Raw genomic sequence first — 7,416 nt, forward strand, 5'->3', positions numbered from 1 at the left:
ACCTCAGCCGCAGCAATTTCTTATTTGACACATCTCCAAAGCCAAGGGAATTAAAAGCAAAAATAAACTATTGGGACCTCATCAAGATGAAAAATCTTCTGCACTGCAAAGGAAACAATCAACAAAACTAAAAGGCAACTGATGGAATAGGAAAAGATATTTCAAATGACATATTGGATAAAGGGTTACTATCCAAAATTGATAAAGAACTTACTAAACCCAACACCTGAAAAACAAATAATCCAGTGAAGAAATGGGCAGAAGACATGAATAGACACTTTTCCAAAGAAGACATACAGATGGTCAACAGACACATGAAATGATGCTCAACCTCATTCATCATCAGGAAAATACAAATCAAAGCCACACTGAGATACCACCTCACACCAGTCAGAGTGGCTTAAATTAACAATTCAGGAAACAACAGATGCTGGAGAGGATGTGGAGAAACAGGAACTGTCTTGCACTGTAGGTGGGAATGTAAATTGGTGCAGCCACTCTGGAAAACAGTGTGGAGGTTCCTCACAAAATTAAAAATAGAACTACCCTACGACCCAGCAATAGCACTACTAGGCATTCACCCAAGGCATACAGAAGTGCTGATGCATAGGGGCACATGTACCCCAATGTTTATAGCAGCACTTTCAACAATAGTCAAATTATGGAAAGAGCCTAAATGTCCATCAACTGATGAATGGATAAAGAAGATGTGAGTTATATATACAATGGAATACTACTTGGCAATGAGAAAGAATGAAATCATGCTATTAGCAGCAATGTCGATGAAACTGGAAGGTATTATGCTGAGTGAAATAAGTCAGTCAGAAGACAGATATCATATGTTTTCACTCATATGTAGATCTTGAGAAACTTAACAGAAAACCATGGGGGAAGGGAGGTGGAAAAAATAGATACAAACAGAGAAGGAGGGAGGCAAACCATAAGAGACTCTTAAATACAGAGAACAAACTGAAGGTGGACAGGAGGGTGGGGGAGGGGGAAAACGGGTGATGGGCATTGAGGAGGGCACTTGTTGGAATAAGCACTGGGTGTTGTATATAAGCCAATTTGACAATAAATTATATTTTTAAAAATTAAAAAAATAAAAATGCACTAATAATAAATACATAAATACATAAATAAATTCCCTGAGGATTTCTACATAGAAAATCATGCCATCTGCAAATAAGGACAGCTCTGTTTCATAAGGCCAAAATTAATAGAACTGAAAAAATAAATACAAAAATCCATAATTATAGTTAGAGACATCAACCCCCCTCTGTCAGTAATTGATGGATCCTGCAGGCAGGAAATCAGTAGGGCTATAGATGACCTGAACAGCACTATCAATCAATTTTATCTAATAGACATGTTTAAAATACTCCATGCAGTACCTAGTGCAGACTTGGCTTATGATCCTAAGAAGCATCTGAAGTGTGTAGCAGCTGCAAAGCACTGGATTCTAGATGAACTAAACAAAGTGTTTGCTCCTGGTCCATACGCCAATACTCACAAGCTGAGAGAATGTCTTTCCCCCATCCTTTTTCTAAGGAACAGACTTAAGTATGCTCTAACAGGAGGTAAAGTAAAGGCAATCTGCACGCAGTGGTCCATTGAGATTAATAGCAAGGTCTGAACGGATATAACCTACTCTGCCGTGTTGATGGATGTCATCAGCACTGACAAGACCAGAGAGAATTTCTGTGTGATCTATGACACTAAGGATTGCTTTGCTGTCCATCATATTATACCTGAGGAGGCCACATACAAGTTGTACAAAGTGAGAAAGATCTTTGTGGGCACAAAAGGAATCCCTCATCTGATGACTCACGATGCTCACACCATCTGCTACTCTGATTAAGGTGAATGACACCATTCAGATCAATTTGGAGACTGTATGGGAGAAGTGCTAATTTGGGAAAAATTGGTGTGCTCACCAACAGAGTGAGACATCCTGGCTCTTTTGATGTGGTTTGTGTGAAAGATGCCAAAGGCAACAGCTTTCCCACCCAGCTCTCCAACATTTTTGTTATCGACAAAGGCAAAAACAAAACCAAACCAAACAAAAACAAAAACAAAAAAACATGGATTTCTCTTCCCTGAGGAAAAGGTATCTACCTCACTATTGCTGAAGAGACTGGCTGCCAGAGTAGTAGGTAAAATAATCTGTAGGTAAGATGATTGGAAATGTCTTTTACTTAATTAAAGATAATATGGCATGAAAATAAAATACTCCATCCAGGGCACCTAGGTGGCTCAATCGGTTAAGCATCAGACTCTTGATTTCTGCTCAGGTCATGATGTCATGGTTCATGGGATCAAGCCCCGCATCGGGCTCTGTGCTAATGGTGCAGATGCTGCTTGGGATTCTCTCCCTCTCTCTCTCTCTCTCTGCCTCCCCCCAGTGCGTTCTCTCTCTCTCTCCCTCTCCCTCTCTCTCTCTCAAAATAAATACATAAACTTAAAAAAAATACTCCATCCAAACAACCACAGAATACACAAATTTCTCAAGCTCGCATGGAACATTCACCAATATAAACCACATTGTGGACCATAAAATACACCTTGTGATTTTAAAGAAGAAATCATATAAAGTATGTTCCCATACCGCAGTGGAATTAAATTAGAAATCAGAAACAGAAAGGTAGTTTAAAAACTGCCAAATATTTGGAGATTAAACAGCATGCTTATAAACAACACATGGGTCAAAGGAGGAGGCTAAAATAAATCTAAAAATAATTTTAACTAAATGAAAATGAAAATACATTTATCAAAGTCTGTAGGATGCAGCAAAAACAATGCTTAGAGGGAATTTTATAGCATTGAATGCATACATTAGAAAAGAAGAAAGATCTAAAATCAATCATCTAAGCTTCTATGTTAGGAAAATAGAAAAAGAAGAGCAATTTAAGCCTAAAGGAATGAGGAAGAAAAGAAATAATAAAAATTGAAGCAGAAATCAATGAAATTGAAAACAGGAAAACAAGTGAAAAAAAATCAACTAAACCCAAAGCTAATTCCTACAGAAGATCAATAAAATTGATAAAACTTTAGGCAGGATAACCAAGAAAAAAAGAGAAAAGGTACAAATTACTAAGCTCAGAAATGAAAGAATATCCATCATTATTAATCCCATGGACTCTAGGATATTGAACACCAAAAACAACTTTATGCCCATACATATAACGTAGATGAAATAGATCAATTCTTGAAAGATACAAACTACCAAATTCATGCAAGAAGAAATATATATGAGGAGGCCTGTATAAAGGAAATTGAATCAATAATTATAAATCTTCCAAAACAGAAAGCATGAGGCCCAGATGATTTAACCGGTGAACTATACCAAACATTCAAGGAAAAACGAGTACAATACTCCACAGTCTCTTCCAGAACCTAGAAGCAGAGGGAATACTTCTGACTCATTCTACAAGGCCAGAATTACACTAATACCAAAGCCAGACAAAGACATGACAATAAAGGAAAACTACAGGTCAGTATCTCTCATGAACATAGATGCAAAAATCCACAAAACTATTAGCAAATCAAATCAAACAATATATAAAAACATTAAATATTTTTATAAAATTTTAAATATATAAAATATTATATATATAAATATATAATATATAAAATATATCAATATATAAAATATATATATATATAAATCAATATATAAAAATATTATATACCATGACCAAGCAGGATTTATTCCAGGTATGCAAGGCTGGTTCAACATTCCAACTCAATTAATGTAAGCCACCACATCAGCAAACTAAAGAAGAAAAATCCTATGACCATATAAATTGATGCAGAAAACACATTCAACAAAATCCAGTAGCCGTTCATGATTTTTAAAAAGAAACTCTAAGAAAACTAGGAATAAAGAGTTGGTTTCAATTGTCCATTTTTCCTTTAGGTTTTGAGCTAAATCTTGACTTCTTGCATCACTAGTTATTCTTTTACTAAGTGCCAAATACTGTTTATAAAAAATTTAAAAGATACCATGATATTGTGAAGCTGCAGTTAATGATATATTACACTGTAGTTTTGTTTCGAGCAGATAACTGGCCTAGGAATAAATTAGATTAATCCAATTAGGGATTCAGATGACTTTAAACTGACGTTCTGTCCTTTGTAGGGCTAATATAGTTCTGGCTAATGCTTATTCTTAGAATGTAAGATTCCTTCAGGATCCCAGCTCAAAACCTGGGGTGGGGGGTGGGAAGGAGTTACCAAGTCTCTTCTTTAGTGGGTCCTGGACTCTAATTTTGTCCCCCGACACCCTGAATCTGCACAACTTCTCATCCTCTCCGCTGTGGCTTTTTAGAATTGGCACTTTCCCCTTGAAAGAAAAAAAGCCAAATTCCAGGCACTGCTCCCTGGGCTTCCCTTCTCTTCCAGACCCTGGCCCTATAAATTCTTTCTGCCTTGGTAGCTTTGTGATGTTCTCAGGCAGGGTATCTTAATGCTTTTCTAGCTTCTCTAATTGTTCTCATTTGGAGGATTTGAAAGCAACATTCCCTTTCTACATTTTAGAATACACTGATGTTTTCTTTATGGCCCAATATATGTTCTATTCTTGTGAGTATGGAGGGGTACTGACAACCTGAATTTTATGATTACACAGTATAGAATATGATATATATCAACCACATATTGTGATAGATTATAATATTGTTCCCAACTTTCTGCTGCTGTCCATGTAAAAAAACTACACTATCCCTGCCCACTAGCATGTGACTTGTGGTGCCATCCTGTGAATGGAATATACTTCCCATCATCTCAGTGACATTAGGCTTGGCCATATGACTTACTTTGGTCAGGGAAATATGAATGGAAGTGGTCTGAGGCCACAAGGACCTGAAGGAAGCAGTCTGAGGCCACAAGGACCAGAAATTTTAAGAGCCATCACTGGCTGCGCCATTGTTCTTTTCCCTCTGGAGCAATGCCGACACATCCTGGAGAGGGGCTCCTCCTTCACTGGATTTCAGACGGAGCAGAACCAAAGCCTACGCCAACCAACATGTAATGTGATCAAGAAATAAATGTTTGCTCTTGCAAACCACTGGTCCTTGGAGGTTGTTTCTTACCACAGCATAACCTAGCAAAAGATGATAAATGTAGATAGATTTTATCATATTGTTTAGATCTTCTATATATTTGTGTTTATCTTTTGTCTATTTGTTCTGCTATGTGCCAAGAGAGATAAATCTCTTGACTCCAAATGTGTTTCTATTTCTTGTTGCATTTTCTATCCTTTTTCTGCATGAATTTTGACACTTTATTATAATTTGGTTCAAATGAAGGTGTCAACTTAAAAAAGCATATATCCATTACAGTTAGTAAAATGGTGTTAATGCTAATTCAACTGTAGCTATGAGGAAGACACCCTGGGCTCTGACTCCTAGCAAGGTAAATTCTCAGAGTTCTGTTGTGCAACTAGGAGAATTTATCAAGACTTGCCCCTAGCCAGAGGCGAAATACCTTTCAAGATCAGCGAACTCTACTGGTTTTTGAGACACCTATAGTAACTAACTGGATTTTCCAAGTGTTCTGAGACTGAGATGGGAATACCATATAAGTAGAAGGTTCCCATCGCTGTACAGCTATCTCCCAGAGAGGGATGAATCTGCTAGCTTCCAGTCCAACCACTTGAGGGTTTAGGTAGAGTGAGCTACTGCCCCACCTTACTCCCACTGTGAACCTCAAACTTCAGGATGAAGTGACAATACAGATACGTGGGCTCTGCAACTCTAAGGGAAAAAAATAGTGGGTTTTGGTGATGTACTGCCTCCCCTTAATAACTGGTAATGTTATTGTTAGTATAATAATTATTATATGACATCCCTGCCCATTCCATGTGGCTCAGAGGGGCTAAAATTCCCACTCTGCTTGAGCCCCAGGAGTGGTGCTACATGGCTATGCCCCTAACCTCCAGAGGCACAGAGGCATAGACAGTTTGCTCACACTCTCTTCTTCTCCTTCTCTTCTCTTTTTTTGTCTCTCTGTTCCCCTCCTCTTCCTTCTCCCTTCCTCCTCCACTTTTCTTCTTCTTATTCTTTAGTTCTCTCTCTCTCTCTCTCTCTCTCTCTCTCTCTCTGTCTCTCTCTCCTCTCATTGCTGGGGGTGGAGGTGCACCAATCTCATGAAGGCAGCTGGGGAATGAGTCAGGCTATTCCAGACACCACTGCCTAGCACAAGGCCTATTTACCCTCAGGTTCCTCTGTGCCAATCTGGCATAGTTGCACCTGGCAACTGAAGAGTGTGGCCAGTTGCCCAGGACAGTGATCCAGGCCCATGACGTGCCTCTCATGTGTGTTTTTCTATTTTTTCTGGAAATGGGTTAGGCATGTGGTACCATTCATTACAGTCCAGGTTCCTTTTGTGTTACAAGATGCTCTGATTAAGTGCTTAGGTTTATGATGACAAAAGCCTCTCTTTCCTTGGATCCTCCAACGTTCTCACCAGGCACTTGAAAGTGTCGACACAGTGCCTAGACACTGCATGAGCCCTTAGGAAGGAAGTGTTCTTCATTTCTTTCTGTTTCCAGATGGGGACATAGAAGTTTACATCACTGGTTAGAAGAGAAGAAAGCCCTCAGAGTTTTTGACTCCAAGGCTAGTGCTCCTGGCCCTACACCAAGCTAAGTTTCAATGAGCAATGCAGAGCCATAATGAATAGTGCTGAGGTAAGTGCATGGGCCTGCCAGTCGGCAGGACTGATGTATGAGTTTTCCTGGGCTGCCATAACAAAATTCCATAGACTGGACAACTTAAACAACAAACATCTATTTTCTCATATTCTGGAGGCTAGAAGTCTGATCTCAAAGTCACATAGTCTTCTGTCTGTACATATCTGTGTCCTAACGTCCTTGTGTTATAAAGACACCAGTCATATTGGATTAGGGCCCACCCTAACAGCCTAATTTTATCTTAATTACTTCTTTAAAGACGTTGTCTCCAAATACAGTCACATTTTGAGGTATTGGGGGTCAGAACATCAACATATGATTTTGAGAGGATTCAACTCCGTCTGCTTCCACCCTGTCACTCCTAGCTTTCAACTATGGGCCAGTCCCAGACTTCAAATTTGCACCCTATGAAAACAGAATTGGGCCAGATCTCTGAGGCTCTGTTCACTCCTGATATCTTCAGTGTCATAAGCCCTCTCATCAGAGATCTATGGCTGGGCAAGTTTCCAAGGCACCCAAACAGACTGGAGCAGGGGCTGACTCTGTAGAGAAGAGCTGCACCCAGAGGTACTAGGGACCCTGCATCGGGGCCCAGAAATTCGACAGCATCAGGACAGAACAGAGAGAATGGGCCAGGAAGATGGGGAGAGTAGTCACCCACTTGATATGACTCCACACCTCTGTTGACTCCAGAACAAGGGAAGTAGATCCAGTGGTCAGGA

At 39.4% G+C, this 7,416-nt stretch overlaps 1 pseudogene; it reads left to right on the forward strand.

The window, feature by feature from the left end:
* The first annotated feature begins 1,369 nt into the window (after window positions 1-1,369).
* LOC121025016 (40S ribosomal protein S4-like) lies at window positions 1,370-7,130 on the forward strand (annotated as a pseudogene).
* Window positions 7,131-7,416: the final 286 nt, after the last annotated feature.

This window comes from Herpailurus yagouaroundi, unplaced genomic scaffold (assembly GCF_014898765.1).
Source record: "Herpailurus yagouaroundi ecotype Mexico unplaced genomic scaffold, PumYag 67440, whole genome shotgun sequence".
Classification (NCBI taxonomy): domain Eukaryota; kingdom Metazoa; phylum Chordata; class Mammalia; order Carnivora; family Felidae; genus Herpailurus; species Herpailurus yagouaroundi.